This window comes from Vidua chalybeata, chromosome 3 (assembly GCF_026979565.1).
Source record: "Vidua chalybeata isolate OUT-0048 chromosome 3, bVidCha1 merged haplotype, whole genome shotgun sequence".
NCBI lineage: Eukaryota > Metazoa > Chordata > Aves > Passeriformes > Viduidae > Vidua > Vidua chalybeata.
In genome coordinates this window covers 86,478,189-86,502,890 of record NC_071532.1, presented here as the reverse complement: position 1 = coordinate 86,502,890, position 24,702 = coordinate 86,478,189, and the positions used below count along the sequence as shown (strand labels likewise).

The window sequence follows — 24,702 nt, the reverse complement described above, 5'->3', positions numbered from 1 at the left end:
GCATAAAGAAAGTCTTATATAGACATAAATTATGTCAAATTAGCTGCAATTCTAGCTTAAGTAATGATGCAGTTTCACACTGTCCAAGCTGCATAGCATTTAGGATGCAATATTAGAGACTTTGCACAATTAACCAATGTATCTCTTTGGTCAGAAAAAAAAATCCAAACAAAAACCAAATGACCAACCCAAACCTGTTTTGCTTGTCAGGATAGACTGACTGGCACAATTATCAAGAGAGAGGAAAAAACAAACTAGAACATTCTGATTGTTATTTTTTGCTAAATCTCGCTCAAATTACAGCAAACAGCTAAAAGGCTTTTCTGTTGTCATTACTGATACTCTTTCAGCCCCACAGCCATGTGGCTCTGTCACACAGTAGGATAGTAACAAGATAATGAGGACAAGGCTTTTCAGAAATCCATGCCAGCATGTACTAAAATGGAGACCAGACACTGTAATTGATACTGCTCTGTGTCCTACTGTACATCAATTCCTCCTATTTGTTTTCCTGTACTGTCATAGAAAAGTGGATATGATTACCTCAGTATTTTCAGTGTTACAAAACACATAAAATAGACCTGGAAAGGAACTTGAGGTATTATGTAATTGAATTCTGTGCCCTAGGACAGAATCAGCTGCAGACAAGGTATTCCTAACTTATTTAATTTATCTGTTTTAAGAGGATGTCAATTATATTATTCTAAAAGCTCCTTGGACTGTGTATTACAAAGCCTAATTACCCTTAACAATAGATAAAACCGTATTTTTTTTTTTTTCACATCTAACTTAAATATCCCTGCTTGCAAATTAATCCCATTACTTTTGGGCCAATGGAATAAAGACCAAATACTTGTCTTCCTTTTTCCAATAGCTTTTTATTTATGTGAAAGCTGTTACCTTGTTTCAAGGTCTTTAAATTTTCTTGAACACAGAAGTAATATAAGAAAATAGTGCTTTCGGGCACATTAAAAAAAAAAATTGTTGAACAAGTGGTGAAGATATTTTGGAGTAAGACGGAAATTTCCTATGCATTCACTGTGCTTGACTAAATAGTTTCTTGGTATGAAGGGTTAATAGGTCGAAAATCATATATACACATAGATATGTTGAGGGAGATTCAGTTGTATTTTACTAAGTTACTGAACATATTATAGAGAATTTATCCTCTGTAAAAATCTTCTATCAGATTGAGGTAATTTGTGATGATGAAAGAATACACTGGTTGATTTTATCATAGTTGCATTATTAGCTGAATTTCATATAAAGGAGACTAAGTTTAAGAAAACTAATGGAGAGACAGGTTAAAAGGAAGGATTTCGTTCTATTGATGAGAATAATTCTTAGAACACAATAAAAGGTTTGATGTGGTGTGTTTTGTGTGAAGTTCATGTCTGCCCCCTGTTCTCCTCTTTAATCCCCTCCTCTCCCAAGCTGCCAATCTTCCCCAGGTCCTCCCTAACCCCCTCCATTCCAAGTTGTCAGTCCTCCCTTTCCCCACCCCTCTTCTCCAGAATGTTCCTTGTCAATCCTCCCTATCCTTACCCTTCTTTCCAGAGTGTTCCTTGTCTATTTTGTTATACTCGACACCCTATTTGTTACTTTGTGTTATTCCACTCCCCTAGTTCTCCTGATAGGTTTATAATAGTTTAGTCCCACCTTAGACCACTCCTCAGCTTTACCCTCATTGGTTAATGTTCCTGCACCCCTCCTCCTGAGTTACTGTATAAAATTTCTGTTCACCCCCCAAGTCTTGTCTTGGGGCTCCATCTCGTCCATCCCATAAATACACTGGGTCTCTGGTTTTCCCCAAGACCCGTGTCTTCATTATCTGTCCCTGCGCTGAACCTGCCGATAGCTGGGATTGCAGAACTCGCAGGGGGACGGTCGCACCCTTGCTCTCGCCGCCCAGCACGCCCCGTGACGGCGTGCTGCAACAGTTTGAGTTTTCCAGTATTAAACTATGTTGCCAACAACATTCTATTTTTAAAAGCATTTTATCTGAGAAAAAAAAGTCTTAGTTTACAATGAACATTTTTCAATGCTTAAAACATTTTTTAAAAATAGAAATAATTTTAAAAAAAACAACTATGCAAAAGCTTCACTTATTGACTGGCTCTTCAGAAAGTAATTTTTCAAACTCTTTTTTTTTAATCTCTGCTTTGAAATCATGTGTATATCAAATACATTGTTCACTTTCTTATTCTATGTCTCCCTGAACAGATGCAGAAACAAAATATTCAAGAAAAAGCTTTCAAAAGTCATTTCAGAAAAGCTGAGACAATAACATAGATCTGAACAATTAAGCAAACCAAACAAATCTAAAATAGAAGTCGTAATAACCCTCCCGTTCTTTTTTCTTAACTGTAACGAAAAATAAAGAACACAATATAGTTATAATTAGCATTGATATCACAGGAAAAGTTGTGTTTTAATCACCTGACAGAGGATTTGATTATCTTTTATATTCTTAAAATTACAAAAATCAGGGACTAGGACACTCACCAGGTCATTAATATGAAACAAAAAACTTTTTTTCTTTTATACCCTGAAGCCATGTTTTTACTTAATAAGTGTGAAATCACTATCATATTCACTGTATTTTAATTTTTTTTCCTTTCTTTATTTTTATTAATAATCAGAATGACTGTAAAATCTTTTTTTCTTGCTGGTGCCTTCAAGACTTTTCATACAGAGTTGATAATTCATGTCTTACTAAAATCAATCCAATGAAGAACCCATTCCTTTAGAAATTCTTACTTTTCTTGATTGCTCACAACTGAGTTCAGTAGGTGGCATTTCAAAAAAAAAAGAGAAAAAACATAGATGAGAAAAACTCTTTTATCTGATTGATAGTAGAAAATTTCTCTCAAAGACAATAAAAGATCAGTGTGATATGAACATTCTTGGGCTTACTGTTGTGTGCAGTAGAAGGCATGACTGAACTTCATTACCGATGGTGCTTTTTGACTTGTTCTTTTCCAGTTTATTCATCTTTTTGTCTGTTTGTTTAGTGGAACTTCAATTCTTACTGACATGCATTGACTAGCTATGAATGTAGAAACAGTAAGTGTTTCTGAGATTAAAATGACAGATCTTTTAAGCAGCTGAACTTCCACTAAGGCTGCACAAGTTTCTCTGCTGAAATCACATCTGAGTTTGACCCAAAGACTTTTCATCCATAAAAAAATGCTTTTATTTGATCTGCAGGTTGTTACAACTCCCCATCCTAACAAAGATGAGCTATGTGTGAGGTGCATGTTAACACATGAAACTGCAATTCAAAGGAAATCTGAGTATGAATCCCATGGCACTGTGGCAGCACTTAAAAGCTTTCTGTTCTAGAAAAGGGGAAATGGTAGGATTTGTGACTTTCTTTAAACCAAGATCTAAAGCAAAACATGTTGGCTTCTCTCAAGAGGCTTGATTCTCCTGTAGTTGGAGGAATTGATGGTTATAAATAGTCAGTGAGGACAGGAAGTGTGGCCAGAGCACACTTATAGAGAAATACAATGGTATTTGTATTCCTATTGATAGGAATTGTATTGTATTCCTATTGATACTGAGTATGAAGTGAAAATATAATACCTGGAAGCATTTATTTATTGTGCTGTTTCCAGACTTCATGCATAAATCAGTGAGCATGGCACATCAATAAGGGATAGAAATCATTAAAGGTGTGATTGTAATCAGACAGGGAACTTTGAAAACCCTACGTGGTACTTCATACTGGCTTGCCTTCAAAGGCATCCCTATCAAGTTTCCTTCTATTTGATGAATCTAGCTGTTGAGCCTGTATTTCTTACTTGCAATTTCAGCTTTCTTAGTTTTCATTCATAATTGGTACACGTCTGGCAGCTGAGTGAAAGATGTGTTGCACATGTACTAACTTTCTCGTCCTCATATGTCTTGCTCTGGAGCACAGTCCTTAAAAAATAAAAAAGTGTCTTATCCCCTAAATTGTGATCAATTACGCAAAGTCTTTGTTTTGTCATTTAGTGCAGGAAATAATTTATTTAGTCTAGTCTTCAAACACAATATAATTATTGAACCAGAACAGGTGGAAGGCAAACAAATGCAGGACTAGCAAATATAAAGAAAAAAATATATTTTCACCTTTTCACAGCCATTTTTATAACTTTTAAGTTATTTCAACTTCTGGTCACCCACAGGCTTACTAGAACCAGGACAAAGTATATGGGCTATGAAGTTTGGCAAGGTTAAGAGTCAGGCATACTATGTGTTTTTTGTTTAGTCTAATTCCAGCATAATTCAATATGAGCCCGTGGTAGGGTCCTTCAGAGCAAGGGAGGCAAAAAGAGCAAAAGTTACATACACAGCTGTTTTTCACACATGGCTGTGAAACTTTGTCATGGCACTTGCCTGGATGGGAAATATCCATGATACGTGTTGGACAGCTGTGTGTAAATGTAATGACAGTTCTTCCTTCTGGAGCTGTATGGGATGTGGGTGTCCCAGTGCCGGCAGCGGGGGCTGCAATGGCTTCTGTGAGGGGAGGCTGGGGCTGCCCCAGCCAGACACAGCCGGCTCCAGCAGGATCCAACTGCCCACCGTAGGGCAGGGCTGAGCCCACAGCCCAGGGCAGCCCCAGCCAGACACAGCTGGCTCCAGCAGGATCCAACTGCCAATGCAGGGCACGGCTGAGCCCACAGCTGGGGCGGGGGCACTGTGGGGACCACGTGTGTAAGGACACAGGAAGACAGTGGGGTGTGGGGAGTAAAAAGGTATGAGAAGCAACAGAGGGAACAGCAAGGTGAGGAAAGAAGGAAAAGGAAGAACAAGTCAGTGGCGGAGAGCTCCGGGGCAGCGGAAGAGAGAAAGAAGGACAGACATACAGAGGGAAACTTCTGCCTCCTGAGCACAGCACACCTTGTGCCACTGGTTGCCTGACGGAGGGACTGAGTGTTACTTGAAGTCATATAAAAGGAGAAAAGGTACCTGGGGTGATGAGGAGTGTTATAGATATACATTGGCTTTTTGCAAATATTAAAATGGATTCTATATTTAAAATAAAGCCTAATTTATGGTGGTGTTAAAGTAACTTTGTTATAAAGATATAGTTTTTATTTCTGTTGTTAATTAAGCTTAGACATAGTAGTGAAATAGCTAATATAAGTATGCTTGTGTTAAAATGCCTGCTTGGATGGGTTAACATCCAATGAGTATATGATGATGACACCTGCTACAGCTATACCAACTATCAGCATCACCATCTGAAGACACTATGGGCCAGGGCCCAAAACTGGAGGTGATAATAAGAATGGACTCAAACCACAACCAAAAAATACGCATGTTCTAAAAAGGCGGACTCGAGGAGGAGCCATGCTAAACAGTTCTTGGAATATGTAAACTAGTTTGGGGAAAAGTTTAATATGCATAATTGTTTATGAATATGTAACAGGTTGGATGCAATAGAAATGGTATATAAAGGGTGTTTCTAAAACAGGTGTGCTTTTGGCTGAGTGACAAGACACACACGGCCATATATATCTTTGCTCTATGGTCTTTGTCTCCTATTGTATTTCATTAAACTGTTTCAATTTTTACAGGAGAGTGAACCTTGTTTTTCACATGGAGTGTGGGAAAAGGTGCTTTCCCCAGCTTTGAAATGTTTGTTTCCTTTTTATTTTTCTTTGATTTCAAATACATCAATCAATAATTAAACATTTATATTCATTAACACTAAATGAAGCTAATTCCCCCAAGCTGAATTTGTTCTGTCTATGAGAGTTACTGGGACTTGTATTTTGTCTTTATTCCAGCTCTTTATCTCAATCCAGATGATTGCTCCTTCTTGTTCTCCTGTTTTCTCCCCAGGCCCACAGAACAGAGGAGTTAAAAGAAGCTGAGTGGGAGTTTGGCTATTAGACAAGGCTTACCCACCACAAGCATAAATTTTGTATCTGTGTATAGGGCCAATAAGAAGCAAGAAAATAAAGTAATTTGTGTCTAAATATCAATATATCTCTATATGTATTAATATATACTGTATATAGTTAAGAGAAAATCAGAATGTTAATCTCAGTCTGTGTATCTTAAACCCTTAGGACAGTTTTACAAATACTGCTACAAACAAAAAAAATTATTAATGTTTTATTAGAACCAATAGAGGAAAGCAGTAAGTATCTAAGTAATTTTTTTTTGTATTGTATTGTATCTAAGTAATATTATTGTATTGTATCTAAGAAATATGATAAATTGCAGGTTTTTGGGTTTTTTTTTTGTTGTTTTTTTGGTGGGGTGTTGTTTTTTTGTTTGTTTGTTTGTTTGTTTTTTGTTTGTTTGTTTTTTTTTTTTACAGATAGTGTAGATTAGCTGGTCAAGGCTCATGGTATTAAAGACTTCATGAGAAATACCACGTTGCTTGTGTGATGACATCTTCTCAGCAAATATTGCTTCAGTTTGGAAAATTCAAATGTTTGCTTCTTTCCTGCTAGAAAGATGATATCTTTTATTCCTAGGCCAGTATTTGTAACTATGAACAAACTCAGAAAAGTTTCCTCTTGTTCAATATAAATTGAATTTATGTTGATTGTGGATGTACTTAAGTCCAAAGTTGGTCACAGTACAACCTGTAAGCATACTTGCTAGTAAAGCAAAATATAAACTTTGAAGAAATTGTAAAAGCATAGGAAAGCTAAACATTATCTCATTGTATTTATTGTCATAAGGACATATACATCATGGAATTAAATATTTTGCAGAACACTGAAATCTTTTTGACTACACATTTTTAAAATTCTGGAATATAATTAAGGTATTTCTTAATTCTTTCATTCTTCCTATGTATTGCAGGAAGAATCTTCCAAAATACTATTTTTGGGAATTACTTTTTGAATATAAGTCTTCAATTGCAGAAATATGCCTGGATACATTTTTTTTTTGCTTTAAGATCATAGAAAGCAAGATTAGATTACTCTTCTCATAAATCATTTGACAATTTGAATATGCTGCCTTTGCAAAAGATTATTCAAAGCTTTTGCTTGGATATATAAAATACCACATTATGAATAGTTTTAATCTGACCTGTTTCATGCATGGTTTTGGTAAGTCAATGGAAAATATAGAAGACACATTTGAAAGACTTTGCAGTCTTTGTATTGTAGTTTCCAAAATCTTTCAACATATTTAATCCATAAAATTAGTACTGCAATTCCAAGTTATTGAATGGAATAATCCATCCCCATTTAATTCATACTTAAAAAAAACAAAACCCAGAAATGTCAGGTTTCATGCATCCGCTCAATACAAAATTCAAAATTTCACCTAGGGTGAGCCCTATCTTTTCCTTAAGGGAAAAATATTAGGTTCCACAAAGAAAACAAAATCTTCAGGAAAAGTTTTGTGTCAGTGAAAAATTACCCTGCAGTCAGTCTATGGCTATGAACATCAGTGTTCTTATTTTATAAAAATATTTTTAGCAGTCATGCTGTCTAATATAAAGGTAGCATATAGTCTAATAGTCTAATATAAATGTATCATAGTGATAGTGATTGTATAAAGTCAACTTTACATCAATTATTTCTAAGGAAATATTAATATATTAATTTTTATTTTTGAAAATTTTTCTCATTTGTTCATTGATTCAATTAGGCTTTAATTTTTTTTTTCTTACTTAGCAAGGCTGGACATTTTTTCATATTTTTCTTGCCTAAACAAAAGTGCAGATGGTGAGACCCAGAGAGAGATGTTATGCAAATGTTTTTCCACAGTTTATAACATGGAATAGTAGTTTATTTTCTAGTTGTTAAAAAAAAATGTTATTGCTTAGGTTATTAACTCTAAAAACATGCATTATTTAAGTACTACAACAGCAGTTATGAGTTCTATGTGAGTATTTCTTATTTCATAAGAGCTGAAGCAAATTTAATGGCATAAATAAGTGTGTGAATTACTGAAACAGTAGAGACACAAAAATCATGTGCAAATACAATTGATTTAAAATATGGAAAGTGGATTTGATCAGAAAGACAGCTGAAGAAGCGGACATTTCAGAAAAATGTTAAAGGCCACACATATTAGAGAGATGAATATTACATTTGATCATCCTTTTTTGAGTCACTTCACCAGAGCTCAGGTGATTGTAGATTTTAGAATCGTTAATTAAAAAAACCCATCAAATAGTTGCAAATAGACCAACCTCTGTCAAGCACAGTATCAGACAAGGAGTGGTGATTTATTTCTGAACCTGTTTTGGAGGTTTTGATTCTTACAGCAAGAACATCAGCTGGAGGAAAGGCCTGCTTGGAGAAATGTGCTTAGAGAGACCAAAATTAATATTTTTCTGAAATGAATCTGAGTTTTTGTTTGGCCACATGTTTCCAATCTAGTACAGAAGAAATAAAATCTTGGCATATAATTTTGGAAAAAAACAAAACAACAAAAATAAAAATTTTGCTTTGGCCTACATTTCAGGAGGACTCAGACATGACCCATCAGGGCTGGCCTGATCTCTGCCTGCATGAGTTTACATTTAAACATTAAACATTTCTCACATCAGTTCAGACTCTGCCAGGCAAGAGCTCACACATGTATAATTATTCTAGAGACTAGGGACAGCTTTCATGGGATTACCTGTTACTCTCCAGTAATTTGTTGAATATGAAATCCATTATATTTTTTCTTAATTTCTTATCTGCAGAAACACATTTAACAATATTTATTCATTTACCTTGTGAAAGATTTTTGTAGATAATACACTGAAAACTTGCAAAATGGCCCAGATCAATTATAAACCAGAATCTGTTACAGAACCTAAGATAGCTAAATTTTTCTTGCATGGAAAACATTAAACATGCAATTTTCATAGAAGACAGTTACAGAAGTTGGTAGCTAAAAATTAGGGAATAACCTTCTTCAACAGATGTTAGACTGTGAGATTTACCTAGGGAATGGATGAGCAGCATCAAACCTTGCTGCTTACTACTGTGTTGAAAGTAGTCACCCTCTTAATACAGTCATAGTCTGTTGGCCTTCTATTTGCTTTATAATGAAAATAAATTACACAAGTTCTTAATTTTATTTAAGAAAATAAATAAATGAAAAACCTTGAAAGCTTTTCCAAGGAGAATTTTTTTCTGACTTAGTAGGTTAATGATTGTCTTCTAAAACCATAATTGGATACTGCACATTACCTTGTAAGAGCAAGTATACCTTCACAAAGGAACCTTCTTGGGGTCAGTTAGTCTGTAAACACTCCTGAATTTAGAATGCTGAGTGACCTGAGGCTGAAAAGCAAAGCAAAGCAAAGAAAAAAAGGATGAAAAAAATTGTACTTTAAAAATAGCATTGGTAGCAAAAATACTGGGAAAATACTTCTATGGGAAAAAATATATTCAGAACACTTCAATTTAAATAAGACACTCTATAAAGCTTAATAAAAGTAAAATATAATAGTTCAAATATTTAAATAATGAGATTCTTGTAACTCAGTTTCTGAAGAGGAGGTAGGAATATAGAATATAAATTCCTTTTTATATATACATAAGATACAGAAGCATAGATATTAATATGACTCATGTAGGCAAATGTTTGGAGTACATTATCAAGGACAGTGGAAATGGAACACAATCATTTTTACTTAGATGATAATTTAAGAGAGAATTGATTGAAATCTATAACCATTACATATTTTTTATTAAAAAACACATTGTATATTCAATGAAAAAAAAAAAAACAAAACCAAAAAACCAAACCCAACTTTTAATGTTTAATTAACAAAAAATTTGTGGCATTGTAATTTGTAATGAGAGTTTAGATAGATAATCTTAACTTCCCAGGGCTCTGAAATGATCAGAATCCAAACCCAGCAAGCAGGTTTCAAGTAACTTTTCTCTTAGCAGCTACTTATTTTAAAATATGAAGGTAAAGCCTCAACATCAGTTATTTTGCAAAGTCTCTATGACAATAGCAAATCCCTCTAAAGTCTGAAGTACTTCAAACAGGGCATTTTTTAAACTATTTCCAGCTCTTCAAATAATAAGCCTTTCCTACCTGAAAGGTCTCAGAAAGCTTTCATATAGTAAACTAGCCAGTTTTTCAGGGAGCCTCTGGCAGCAGAATGTGGTTAAAAAGGGTCATCTTCAAAATATGTAAAATACAGAATCAGTTTCAGATGCAAGAAATTATACCAAAAATCCCTTAACTTATTAAATCTGCTAGTAGAACTTCATCTCCTTTTCACAGTAATCTGCTCACCCACTCAGGAATAAGGAATATTTACATGTTAATGAGGTAGAAATTGTTTCTCCAAGGCATTCTCAATGATATTCTTTAAGAAGTGTGAATTTTCAGAAAAAAAAATTCTCAGCCAGTATAAGCATTGTCCCATATTTATACACCTGACAATTTTTTAAAATAAAACAGTATCTGGAAATGAATGTTGGAAATCCACACAGATGGCAAAAGAATAAGCCTAATATAATTGAAAAGCATAAATATAAATATAAGTTCTACTATCAAGTTAAATGTCAGGGACTTGCACAATAAAGTCTTCAAGGGTATCTCAGTAAGAAAAAGTTAAATAAATTAGCCTTATATTCTTATTGCTGAAATTATCTAAATATGCCAGTAAGGGAGTGTGTCTGTGTGTATAGAAACCCCAGTTATGACAGAGATTTTCCTGGTAAAGAAGGATTGAGAAAATGAGTTTAAAAGTACTTAAAATTCCATTTGCTAGTAAGAATTATGTATTCCTTATTATTATGTGCTCTTTTTATTCTTTTGTGAGGCAGTCTCTCAACAACAATATAAACAAAACAAGAAAAGACCAGGAACCTTAAACTCTGTTTGATAACAAGTATACTTAAGATGTTTTGCCTGTGGCAACTCAAGGTGGATAAACAGCATGAATTAGTTGAAGAGAGGAGAGGCTACTGTTTGAGAGGTGTGATCCCTGCTCAGGGCTATACAGCAGGTCAGGAGAGAGCCCTGCAGAGAAAAAAAGATACCAAATTATTAGTTTGCATTGTTTCAAATCAGGCCAATTTAATTTCTTCTAGTATGACTCATAGCAGTGCATATAAGAGAAGGATTAGGACTTCTGTTCCAGGGCAGGAGGGCTGGAACTAGATGAACTGTAAGGTACCTTCCAACTTTGGCCAGGCTGTGATTTAACACACATTCCATCTCAGCTATATGGAATCTCCTTTTAACTTTACCTATACATAACTCTTTTGGCTGATAGGTAAACAGGCTTATATTGGTGTCATATGTGGGAATGAATCTTGCAAAATTTGAGTACATAAATGGTATTATTGAACTTTTTCATAGACACTGATGTAATTAAGATCCTCATATGCTGGCTTTCAAAGGATTTCTTTATACAAACTGATCATATCTGTAGAATATGAAAATATAAATTTCCTTTTAAAGAAAAAAAAAAAGTTTAAAACATGGAAACAACTGTTGGGTTGTGTTCCTTCTGTCACACTAACATGGTATAGTATTCTGTGTACCACTTGCACTGTGCCCTTTTTAAACCTGGGTGGACTTTCTGAATGATCCTAACTTGTTGAGTGGGATATATGGGTATAACCAGAAGAAAGATTGTGGCTATTTCCCCCCAGAGAAATGAGAGAAGAAATTAATTAAAGTGATATTTCTGTTTCCCTTTTGTGCATAGTTTCAGACTTTGGAACAAATCTTCTCTTTCTGTTGACAATAATTAACAACATTAACAAGGATCCCTGGAGAGGGCTTTCCAAATTGAAAAGACCACATTTATGTGAAAAGAAGGTTAGTTTCAGGTTTTTGGTGTTCATTGGTTTGGGGCCTTTTACGAAAGCATACATGCGTGGAATTCACCTGGAGAGTCACTCTCTGTATGTGAAATACAGTACCATATTATTCTTTTATTTTTTTCTCAGTGCCGTATTATTCTTTTAAAATGAATAAAACTATTGTTTGTGTTAATTTTGTGACAAAATCAAATATACTATGTAGCATGGAGTATCTTAAGATAATGATAAATTACGCATGCTGAAAGGTAGAAGGGGGGTAATATGAGGGACAGGTTCTTTGTATAGACCAAATTAATTGATTTCCCAAGCATATTTAAAATACAGATCTATGTGACAGGGTCTCCCTGGAATGATACTGCCTTGGTTCCTAATCAATAGAGACTGTTCCTATCTGATTGATTTACTAATCTCATTTATGCGAAATTGGTTTTAATTTGCTGAGGATTTAATTGCATTTATTGTATGATTAATTGTGGCAGGGTGCTTGGAGCTCTGGACAGGCTTTTGTAATAATTCATATCTGATTTAAAGAAAAAAATTAATAATATTTTAGGAACTCAAAACATTTCTTGCAGCCTGGGGAAAAAATTACATCTCTACTCTAGGAAGGCTCCTCCATACAAGAGACATGATGGTCCTAGAGCAGATCTGTTGGAAGGCAACAAAGACAATTAGGGGACTGGAACAAATGTCTCATGAGAAGGGGTTGAGAGATTTGGGCCTTTTCAATCTTGACAAAAAACAACTGAGAGAGGATCTCATCACTGTCCATAATAAGTATCTGAAGGGAGGGTGTCAAGAGGATGTTTCCAGACTCTTCTTGGTGGTGCCAAGCAAAAGGACAAGAGAAAAAGGGCAGAAACTGATGCACAGAAGTTCCACCTGAATATGAGGAAGAACTTCTTTGCTTTGCACTCACTGAGCACTGGAACAGATTGTCCAGGGAGGTTATGAAGTTTCCCTCACTGGAGCTATTCAGAAACAATCTGGACACAATCCTGTGTCATGTGCTCCAGGATGCCCCTGCTTAAGCAGAGAGGCTGTAACAGATGACCCACTGAGGTCTACTGTGGTCTCTTCCACCCTCACCCATTCTGTAAAACACATTGCTACAGAATAATTTTATTTTTTTTTTTAATGCAAAGGTGGTATCTAAGTTTGTGTTGAAATATTTGCTGTAAAAAAACTATTGCTACTTAGCAATTGTTGAATTAGCATAATGTTTTCAGGAGCCTTATGCTTTCTTAGCTGTCCTTTTACATATTTATTATTCCCCCAGTACTTTAAATTGTCTTTAAGTTCAGTGACTCTACCAAAACAAACATGAATTCACAAATATGCATATGGCATCAGAACTGGCTGGGATGTGGCTAACACTGCTCATAGCAGTCCATATAATGCTGTGCCTTGTATTTGTAGCTGAGATGATAACACGCTGGCATTTTAGCAATTGCTGAATAGTACTTGTGCAGCATTTAGGCTGTCACACACACCTCTACACACATACACACACACACTCACAGGCAAGTAGGTGGTGGGGTAAAAGTCTGGGAGAGAACATAACTGGGATAGTTGAGTCAAACTGACTGAAAGGATATCCCATACCATATGTTAACATTCTCAGTGATAAAAGCTAAGGGAGACAGGTGAGAGGAGGTTACAGAACATTTTGTTACTAAGGTTGAGGTCTTCTGAAGAAACTACTACATGTACTGAGTACCTACTTATCAGAAAATGTCTGGATGTCTCCTTCTGATGGGAAGTAGATAATATTTTTTTTTGCCTTTGTTTCTGTGGCAGCTTATGTTTTCTTACAGTAAACTGTATTTATCTTGACCAATGAGTTTTTCATCTTATTTTCCCACTTTCTTCGGCTGAGGGCAGGGAGTGACCGAGTGGCTTTGTGGGCATGTGGCAGCCAAGGTTAATCCAACATGTTGGTCGAAAAACTCCCAAACTAATATCCACCTTTACTTCCTACATGAAATTCACAGATTTAGGATGACCCATGATATCAAAAACAGAGCCCTTTGAGGATCAGGGGGCACAGACCGTCCACCTACATTGTTCTGTTCACTGAACACATAACCCTTTAAAGCATCAGAAGCAGCCATTTATGGAATTGGAAATCCACAGAAAACTGTTCAAGATATGAAAATTAAAAATGAGACAAAAATCCCTGACATTTCCATTGTCTTGTGTCCTGGTTTAATCCAGCAGGCAGCTAAACACCACAGAACCTTGCCCTCATTCTTCTGCCCTGCTGTGGGATGGGGCGAAAATTGGAAGGAACAAAAAGAAAAACTCACAGTTTAAAATAAAGATGGCTTCACAGGACAGAAAATGAAGGGAAGAAATGAGTATACAAAACAAATTATGTACAATGCAATTGCATACCACTCACCAGTTGATGCCCAGCCCGTTCCCAGGCAGTGGCTCAGCAGGCCCTGGGTCAGCTTTTGCCCTAGTTTATACACTGAGCATGATATATGATTTGGAACATCCTTTTGGCCAGTTTGGGTCTGCTGCCCTGCCTGTCTCTCCTACCAACTTCTTGTGTACCCCCAGCCTCCTCAGTGGTGGTGTGGTGTGAAAAGCTGAACAATCTTTGACTTAGTCCAAGTCCTACTCAGCAACAGCTGAAACATCACTGTGATACCAACATCATTCTCATCCTAAATGTAAAACACAGCAGTTTCCTGTACCAATTACAGGAAGAGAATTAACTCAATCCCAGCTGAAAATACGACATCTGGTCATATCACAGTTGAAATGTCTTCAGTAAAGCCAAATTTGTCAGTATGTTTCTCACCTCCATTCTTTATCTGTGAACCCGTTCTGACAGCCAGATGAGACTGATTGTGTAATCTCTTTCCCACCTGTACCAAATGAACTAACACAACTTTTCAATTATTTAATTATTTCCAGTCCAGTTAAATCACACTTTGATTGAATATCATGTTTGCATCAACACATAGAAAACACAATTTAAATATTTTTTTTATTATCCCTTTACAAAAGTAAATAGTACATACTTAACTTCAGCACAAAAATATACAGAAAACCCTACATGCCGTCATAGAAATTCTGACAAGGAATACAATATTACAATTGTCGTGCCATGTAAAGTCTCTGTACTGTTTGATTTTAGGTCTGAGGCACCTACAGTTTAATCCCTTGAATGCTAGAGACAGAATGCACTCAGTGCAATAAACATATCTCAAAATTTCTTGTTATGCACACTCATTCACTCAATTATTCTTCTTGTTAACTCTCCATAACTTTTGACTAGTTTAATTTTTTTTTTCATTTTTAGTGAAAAATATGCTGTGACACAATGTAAGGCTACAATTTTGTCCAGTCTTCCTTTTGTTGGTAAGAGTTGTTTGATATGTTTTTCCTACAAATCTCTTTGATATGGGTTCCAGATCACAATTGCCACTGAAATAATTTTTCCAGTGTTCTATCCTGGTGTTATAATATGTATGGACATCACATGTAGAGTTAAAATAAGAGGGTAACAAAGACACTTCACTTTGCTGACATTTCTCTCCTAAACCCCTTTAAAACAATCTAGTCTGCAAAAGCTGAAAAAAACAACTGCAACAAAAAGAATCACACAAAAATATCAAAACCACAGGACTAAATGACTGTCTACAGAAATAATGAAGAAATTAACACAACAGTAAGTAAAGAATTCAGATGGTGTTTTTCTTCAAATACACACTATCTTCCATGTATCTAATTTTAAAATCTGGTTTATTACAACTTTCTTTGTTCTGGTAACTTTCTACATTGTGGGTTTTTTCTTTAGCCAGATTTTATCTTAAAATCTTACTGTATTTTAAAATTATCCTGTTGCACAGCATTATCATAAGTCTTTAAAAGATTATTAGTTCATGCTTAGGCTTTTCCCTAGTCTCTAACATCCACATTGTTCAAATTTAGGTGGATTCTTATGCATAGTGGCCCAATGACATCTTTTCTATGGGTTCATCTCATGAGTGACCTTGTGAATAATTTCTCATCTTGATCATCTAAAACATTGTTTCCTCTTACCCTCATGAGATGCAACCATGCCTTTCTGATAGCCAGCCAAAAACCTAATACAAAGCTTTTTTCCTAGTCTGTCACTTTAATTTTATATCCCTTCTTCTACACTGTTCTATATGCAGAGAAATAGGAATCGCCCCAGTCAAGGATCTTACTGATTATATCAGCTCCCAATTACTATCCAATATCAAGAGGATGATTCTTGTCTATGTCTAGCAGTTTAGTCTAGCTTCATGAATTTAGGGGGTAAAAAAAAAGAGGAACAATGATAATTATTATAGAGAGAAGCTACAAGAGTTCCAAAAGGAGGTGGGAAATTACTCTAACCTACTTTGCTGATGTTTTAACAAATGATTCCCATAAGCACCTGCCAACACATCACATAGACTAACTCAGTAATGGGTTTGACTTTCCTTCTGACTAATTCAGTTTTCATGAAATGGGAATTTAGTCATACGAAATATGCAAGCTCTTTGATAAGTAAAAATAGTTTAATCTTCACCTACTTTTAAATCAACTGTGGCAGTACGTGACCTATAAGATACCGTTTGCTGAAAAATGCTTCATTTTTCTAAATATACTCTGTGAAATGGAAACCCTTTCTACTGCCATCTTAGAGAAAAAAAACAATTCCTGGAGGGATTGCTCCAGTTCTTTTTCCTATCCATTATATCTTTTTTTATTAATATTATACATTTAATTACTTATTAAATAAATTATTTTCTTTTTTTTTCCCTTTACAAAGCTAATAGACTGGCATAAAGTACCAATGCCCTTTATCCATACAGGCAAAGTGCTAGTTATTGACCATGATAATGAACTAGAAAATACTCAGGTGCTGAAAGTATTTTCCCCTTGAGATTTAAACTGTCAAAAAACTATATCATCTGTGTACCAAAAGGAAAAAACAAGTGAAAAAACACACCACCCAGACTTACATCCCCCAAACTAGCCTGAAATCTTCAGAAAACCCTGCGCCAAATCTACTAAAAACACAGAATATAGGCTTTTATATATAGATAATTTTTCCTGGTGACTGTACAAATAAGGTAATTTTAACAGAAGCAATTCTTCAACAAAGAGCTACACTTAGTTTAGGGGAAATTGTAACGGTATTTAAATACTGAGAGGCAATGGAGGAAGAAAACATTCTTACTGATTTTGCTTAAACAGAAATGAAAAACTCTCTGCATTTTTTTCTTTATTTTGCAAATCATATAATCCTAGAACCACAGAATATCTCAAACTGTAAGGGATCCATGAGGATCATCAAGTCAACTGCCTGTTCCTTGCAGGACACCTAAAACTAAAGTGTATGGTTAAGACTTTTGTCCAAAGACTCCATGAACTCTGACAGGCTTATTGCCATAGCCACATTCCTGGGGAGCCTGTTCCACTGACTGACCACCATCTGTCTCAGTGAAGAACCTTTTCTTAATGCCTGAATGTGGATAAAGTAGCTGATACCCTACTTGTGCCAATCTGTATAAAATATTCTTAGGTATTTTTCTTTTTTTAACTGGATATTAACTAATGAATATAGGTTTTATAGCACACAGAATGCTTTTCAAACTTCTCTATTTAATTTTTAAAGGTTATCACTCCAGTGGCTATTCCACATCTCATAACTGACAAATAAGCATCTGACCCCTTTGCAGGAGAAAAATGTAATTTTCATAACTTCTGGAAAAATACTATCTTTTTAATTCAGAAATTGTTGTTTTATGAGTTACATGTGAATTATTATAAATAATTATGGATTTTAATGCTTTGCTGTAACTGGAACACATTTTTCTTAAAATTGAAAAATCCTTTGGAAAAAAATACAAATTTCTAGTGATGACGTGTGATAATAAAGGAGGCATAAAGGGGTGTGTGATGGAATTGTCTTTTCCTCAATATTTAAAATCCTCATAACAATTCAATGTACTATATTTATTAATGGAATAATTATAAAATGAAAATTGCATATTTACTTTAAAGTGAATTCAGAAATTTTCACCAACCTCAACTTTCAGATAATACTTTCAGATACTCTTTGAGTATCAAGAGTTAAAAGTTCATAATTTGTTATACTAATTATTTTTAATAATTATATTCCTGCTACAGTACTAGAAAGGTATCCAGAGGGAGCTTTTATAACAAAAAAAGAAAATGAGCATAATCCTGTACTGGAAAGTGCTGTTCCACATTTATAATCGCTCTCTGAAAATAACTGTGAATCACTACATTGTTTCTATGTGTGCAAAGTGGTATTTGAAGGTATCTGAAGTGCCATAATTTTTAATTCAGCTCTTCCATACTACCTCAATAGTTTCCATACTCTTAGCTATTAAAAGGGGACAATCGGTTTTTTTGGTTTTTTTTTTTTTATATAGTAAGCAGTCATTAGCCCATTAGGGCTTTCTTGTGCTGTAAAAAAATATGCTTTGTATTACATCTTGGGTATGTTGTAACACTGAGACTAAACTGTTTTTTAAGGAAGTGTCATAAACTTTGGCATAAGCATTAGGTTCACTGACAGCATATGTACACCATAGAGCTCTAAGGTCCAGGGAGGTAACTGGAATTTTAAACTTCTGCTTTTCATTTGCTAAGTCATCAAAATTTTTTTTAAATATCAGATTCTTCTGACTCCTAATGAGTAAGTCACTATATTTTATCAGAGTGAAGAGTTGTCATGGTTGAATACCAGCCAGCAGCCAAACCTCACAAGGCCTCACTAGACCAGATTGCTCCAAGCCCCATCCAACCTGGCCTTGAACACTTCCAGAAATGGGGCATCCCCAGCCTCCCTGAGCAACCTGTTCCAGCGTGTCATCACCCTTAAAATAAAAAATTTCTTCCTAATATCTAACCCACATCTAACCTAAATCTGCCCTCTTGCAGTTTTAAGTCACTCCCCTTGTCCTGTCACTAAATGACCTTGTGAAAAGTCCCTCTCCATCTTATTTGCAGGCTCCCTTCAGGTAGTGGAAGGCTGTAACTGGGTCATCCCAAAGCCTTCTCTTTTTCAGGCTGTATAGTCCCAATTCTTTTAACTATTTCTCATATGAGAGGTACTCTGTCTCCCAAAGAGGGACCCAGAACAAAGAAATCCCTGGACTTTTATACCCGTCTGGTCTATGCACACATTCTTTACACAACTTGAATGCACCCTGCACACACCTCTTGGTCTGATGGTGACTTTTTATCTGGGATCTTCTAACACGCTGTTGGATTCTTTCTCCATGTCCAGGCAGGCAGTTCATTAGCTGTTCTCTTCTTCTGAACTTATAGCTTCTAATGATGACTGTGACCTCTTTATCTTCTGGCTTATACTTCTTGTCCACTAACATAGTTGGCAGCACATGGAAAACTGGAAAGTCCTTGGTGTTGAATAGACACTATGTAGCAACAGCTGGAACATCAGTGTGCTATCAGCCTTACTCTCACACTAAATCTTAAATGTGGCACTGAACTAGTGGCCAGGAAAGTTACTAAGAAAATGAACTGTATTCTATCCAAAAGCAACTCTAGGTAAAAGTTCACAGCTTCCAGCCTAAGGCCTCAACAAATCTAGTTATTGATGCCAAGCAAGTAAAGTGAAGCTCACAGCATATTAAGCCACAATATTATAACTCTAAGTCACTTATTTGTATTAAAAAAAAATATTAATCCAAATATCTAATATCACTCAACACTTGCCAAACTCTCAGTGTCTCACACTACTACTCCATAAAGATATGCATTATACCATAAACTTCATTATTGTCATCACTGCCATTTCATCTTTTGCTTTACAGGTGTGAAACCTCCTTTGTCTTTTGTTGTTTAATCAATTGCTATATTCAGAATGGTTTATGTATCTTAAAATATGAGTTGTAGCTTAAATATAGGATTGTAATACATATATGAAGATAGTTCAGTATATGTGAATATCTAGAATACACTGTGTGATTATTTCAGGTAATTTCTACAACATTGTGGAGTAAAAAGTGAGTTGCTTTACAGAAGGAGGAAAGCATTACATTTTTCTCAAAAGTGAACTATGTATAACAGAAGGAATCACGAAGGATTAATGTTTTGCAGAAATAAACAAAAGGTGAAAAGAGGAATTAAAGACAGTAATAACAAAAATGACAGAAGGAAAAATACAGAAGCAGTTTGTTGCAAACCTGGCCCATCTTGTCAAATTCAAAATTTAATCAATTAATGTGGGTTAAAAACATTGTGTAAGAGATAAAAAAACCACAAGATTCTACAAGATGAAGGGACATTGCTATAATCACATGAGATGACAAAAGAAATGTCTGGCCAATGTTGTGCACAAATTGCATTATGCAAAATCATTATCAGAACCTGAGACATAAGCAACAGAATTGTATAAACATTAAGCATTATCAATATCTATAACCAAAGAGCTTCCTGATGCTGCAGAAATTATAAAACTTAAATTTTCAATTCTAAAAAAGGCCTGCTTCCCTAGGTGCAGCAGAATCTGTTCACATTGACTACTTTATTGCATTTTCTGCATTTGCTTCTGCTTTCTTTGACTTGATTGATCTCAGCTCTGTTATGCTGAGATTTACATTAGCAGAGGAGTTGGACCTGAACATTTTACAGCTGGCATACAGCCAGGAGAGGTGGATACCATAAGATGTAGAAATATGTTTTTTTTCAGTAAATAGCAAAACTGTCACTGTCTGCAACAGGGATCTGGGGCTTTGGTCACAGATAAGTTTGCCTTATCAACATTATTTCTGTGAATAAAAATCACTAGAATGTAGCATAACAATACCTATTAACAATCAGTGATACATTACAATGAATGATTAAAGAATGGGCCTTTTTTTCTCTTCTTTCTCATACTGCATTCCCCATCAAAAATAAGTGTCTTTGAATTTCATAGTTTGTTGGTAAAATGATCTCATTTTTTAACAATTGCTTTTCTATCTGTTCTGGAAGTTTCCCTTAGAAACCACAAAGTAAATGTCTGCTGCTCAATTAAGAAATCTACACTTGTATTCTGCAGGCATCAGTTTTGTTTTACTCTCAAATTCCTAATGGAGTTTAAAATTAAAATTAATGTTTCTGTTTACTTTCCAGTATATTCAAAATCCTAATCAATGATGTCAACACATCTCAGTAATAGTGTTTCTCTATTAATGTCTGATATAGGCAATAAAGGAAGCATGGGGCACTGTTCAGTAGGCCAATCACTGGAGGATATTCTTTATGCTGTCAGCTGTGAACCAACTGAGCTGTAATAAATAGTACAATTAGTGGAAATAAAATAGCATGCTGACAAGACTGAAATGATATTGAGCAGGACACTTTGCAAATGCATAATCTTTTACCCAAGATGATTAGAATACAAATAGAAAGGGGAAAACAACAGCCTACCCAGAAATTAAAGACATTCCCATTCTCTCAATACCATTTGACTTTACGTCTTCTAAAGCTCTTTATCTCACTAAAAATGCAGGGTTCTACTGCCGCCGTGCCTACCCTGAAGCTCCCTGGCTTTGCCTCCCTGGCCGAGGCATGGTCAGCAGCAGGGGACACTCCCCTGTTTCTCGAGGAGATTTGGGGAGTGGCTAAGACAGAGCGCTTCGCTGTCTGCCTGGTATGGAGGAGAGGCAGCGTCCAAGGAGAGAATGAGGGAGTCGACTCAAGGCTGGGGAAAAAGTCTCAGGTTTAATGCAAGCTCCGGGGAGCTCTGAATGCCATTGTCCCAGCGGCCAAAAGTGCCCTCGAGGCTCCCACAATTGTCTTAATTACCATGGCGGTGACAAGGGGGAGGGGATACCCACCACCCAATGGGGGAATCTGAGGGAGTGGAAGGCAAAAGGACAGACAGACACACAAACCAATGGGGGAAGTTTAAGGGAGGGACTCCTGGCCCTTGTCCACTCACTCGATGTCCAAGGTGGAAGATTTTGGGAGAGTGGGATTAGGAGCTGAGTGATGGACAGGGTACCAGGGAGGAGACAGGGGAGTGACTAAGCATTTTCAGGGAGATTGGCGCTGGGGGAAGGGCAGGAAAGCTCAGGGTGTAACCATTGGGAGACAATGGGGGGGTGAAGGGGCAAACCATTACAGGACTGTTACAAAGAGATAAAAACACAATACAACATTCTACCTTCCTCGTATTTTCCTGAATGCCAGCTTTTGATACATTGCAGCATTCACAAATGTTGATCAGTTATCATTTAAATATTTTCTTTAGATAATCGTTCACATGTACTTCTCCTCCTGAACCTGCCACTCCATCATTTAAACTTGATAGCACTATTTATAGACCATTATGTCACCTCCATTGACATTCTTATGCAGCAGCTGTTTTACAGGAGTCTCTTTTGTTCTCACGGTCCTTTCTGTTACTAGCACAGCTGTCTTAGCTGTGCATTGCCTTTGTTGATTTCACTTTAGTGAATCTGTTTAAATCAGTTGATGATCTGGATCTAAACCTTTGTGATCAACATAAGACAAATATTTTCCAGGGAAAAAGCATAAGCCTTCCTTTTAAAATACAATTTAAAATATAATTTATCAATGAATTTCATTTGGAAAAGAGAAAAAAATCTTCTCCCTCTTTTCTTTCATGCAGCAAATTTAAATTCTGGATTCCTAGAGAATTTGACTAGGTAGTGTTATATGTACATAAGAAACATTGTAAGTTAGATTTTACTTCCTTCTGTGAGTTAAGCATTTACATTCTCACCATCTGTAAGTACTGTGACTGTACCTGGAGCTTTAAATACATTCCTCTATTAGTTTTAGGACTTGTATGTTTTTTTCCTATTAATCTTTAGTTTAGAGACCTTTTCATTTACTGATACAAGTCTCCTAGAAATTCTGCATGAATTTATACTGTACATCAGATTCAGTTTGTGCTATCACTTCCTGAGACGTATGAATATTGTGCAACATTCTGAGGACAGTAACAGAATTTGCAAGGTCAGAATAGTATTCAGCCATCATGATGATTAAGGAAAACAACCCCCATCAATGTACCCTTTGAAAGTAGTTAAGAGCCAAACAGAGAACTGAATTAATGCAGCATGCTCTTGACCAATATGCCTGCTGGCCATAAAGCCTTAAATACTGCCACCAGTACATTCATTTTCAACCCTGTCAGGAAAGTCTTACAAAAATTTTCTTAAACTTTACTTCAGTGGATTGCAAACCAAAATCCAAAACCAATGTAAAACATAGTAGACGACTATTTGTCTTTTAATGCTGAAACATATTGATATTATAATTAAACAATATTGTAAGCTCACTTAAAGTACAGAACAGCATAAAAAATTAATTACTTCTCTACAATAAGTAATTTATAAAAATTTACATTTTATAGTAAGAAATATTTACAAAAGCATATATAATGTTTAAAATATATTCAACCTATATTAAACTAGTATTAAACTGATACCTACTAGGATCAGGTATTTATTCTGAAAGAACATACCGCAGCATAATACAAAATAAATCACTGACCCTTTTATCAAGGTATTCAATATAACTGGGTTCTCAGCATAACTCATATTTGTCGGACCACAGCTGACAGAAGAAAATACCATAGATCTCGAATCTCAGAAAAGAAAGTTATGACATGAATGTTAATAGGAAAATACATGCAACACTACTGATACTTAGTGAAATTTTATAACCCCATCCATTAAATATTTCCATTTTCCATTTTCAAAATAGACCTCTCCTAATTTCAGTCAGAATTGAAACACATTAGAGAAGGAGGAAATCAAGATTAAGTTGATACTGTGAGTTCCTCCTGCAGGTCCAGTCTCCATCTGTAGCAGTGGAGAACAAAGTGACATGGAGCCCCTTATGCATCAAAAGGAAATTCCTTTATTGTAGAAATTGGCCTGTTTTTATACCTTTAATTTTAACCTGACATAACTGAAACCAAACCCAGATGTAACAGAACTTAACAGAAAGAAGGCACCCATTTGCTGGCTCAGCTTCCACACTGCTGTTCCCTTGTCCTACCATCCAATCAGTTTCCTGCTCATATGCTGGCCACGCGTTCCTCCAGCCAAGCACAATCTCCCTTCCAGCTGACTCTCTCCCCACTCGTAACTGCCTCCCTCATCTCTCAACCAACTTCCAACTGTCCAGCCTGCAGCTGTGCCTTTCCCATGGGCCTTCTGGTGAGCATAAGCCTTAACCACTCTAATAACTATTACCCCATATCCTACATCCATCCACATACTTTTATCATCAAGGTCACTTGTTAGATAACAATTCTAAAATTAGTTTGATAACAATTATTAAATCTGGTCTTGTTTCACTTGATTATTGCACACAATAAGTTCAAGTGCTTTCAATAAACAGAACTATTCCCTTGATTAATGTACAGTGCCTGTGATTTGTGACATGCTTTACTTGATAGCCGTGTAAGCAGAATTAAACGTAACAGTTCTGATTATTGCACAAAGAAATCTTTTTTCTTTTTTCTGATTTTTTAAACTATTTTCTATTACCTTTACATTTGGATTAAATATATTTCATGTGGTCCCAAATAAATTGTTCTTATTAGAAGAATGCTGCATCTTATCAAAACAGGAATGTAACAAAAGAAATAATTCCACCTATGTCTTTGTCACCCAGAGATAAACCAATACATTGATTAGCTGGGAGACTAGCAGTCAGCTACCAGCAGTCAGCAGTGATTAGTTGCATAATTATGACTTCAGTGGTCCAGATTACTTTGCTTACTGTACAAAAACCATTTCTTCATGAAGAAGAGTGTATCTTTCAATACCCTTTTTAGATTGTATGTATGAATTCAGTAACCCTGAGCTCTGCTCATTCCTTTCGGCAATAACATGTACCACTCGTCACAGAAGCTGGGAGCTCAGCACCTTTCTTCATTTTATTTAGA

The 24,702-nt window shown here is 35.7% G+C and overlaps 1 long non-coding RNA gene across 1 annotated transcript; it reads right to left on the bottom strand.

Annotated features, from left to right (window-relative positions):
* Nucleotides 1-8,595: 8,595 nt before the first annotated feature.
* On the bottom strand, nucleotides 8,596-23,885 carry LOC128785025 (uncharacterized). Its single transcript, XR_008429734.1, has 4 exons — nucleotides 23,808-23,885; nucleotides 10,015-10,101; nucleotides 9,156-9,248; nucleotides 8,596-8,656 (listed from the first exon to the last, which is right to left on the bottom strand). It is a non-coding gene; the product is annotated as an uncharacterized LOC128785025 (long non-coding RNA).
* Nucleotides 23,886-24,702: the final 817 nt, after the last annotated feature.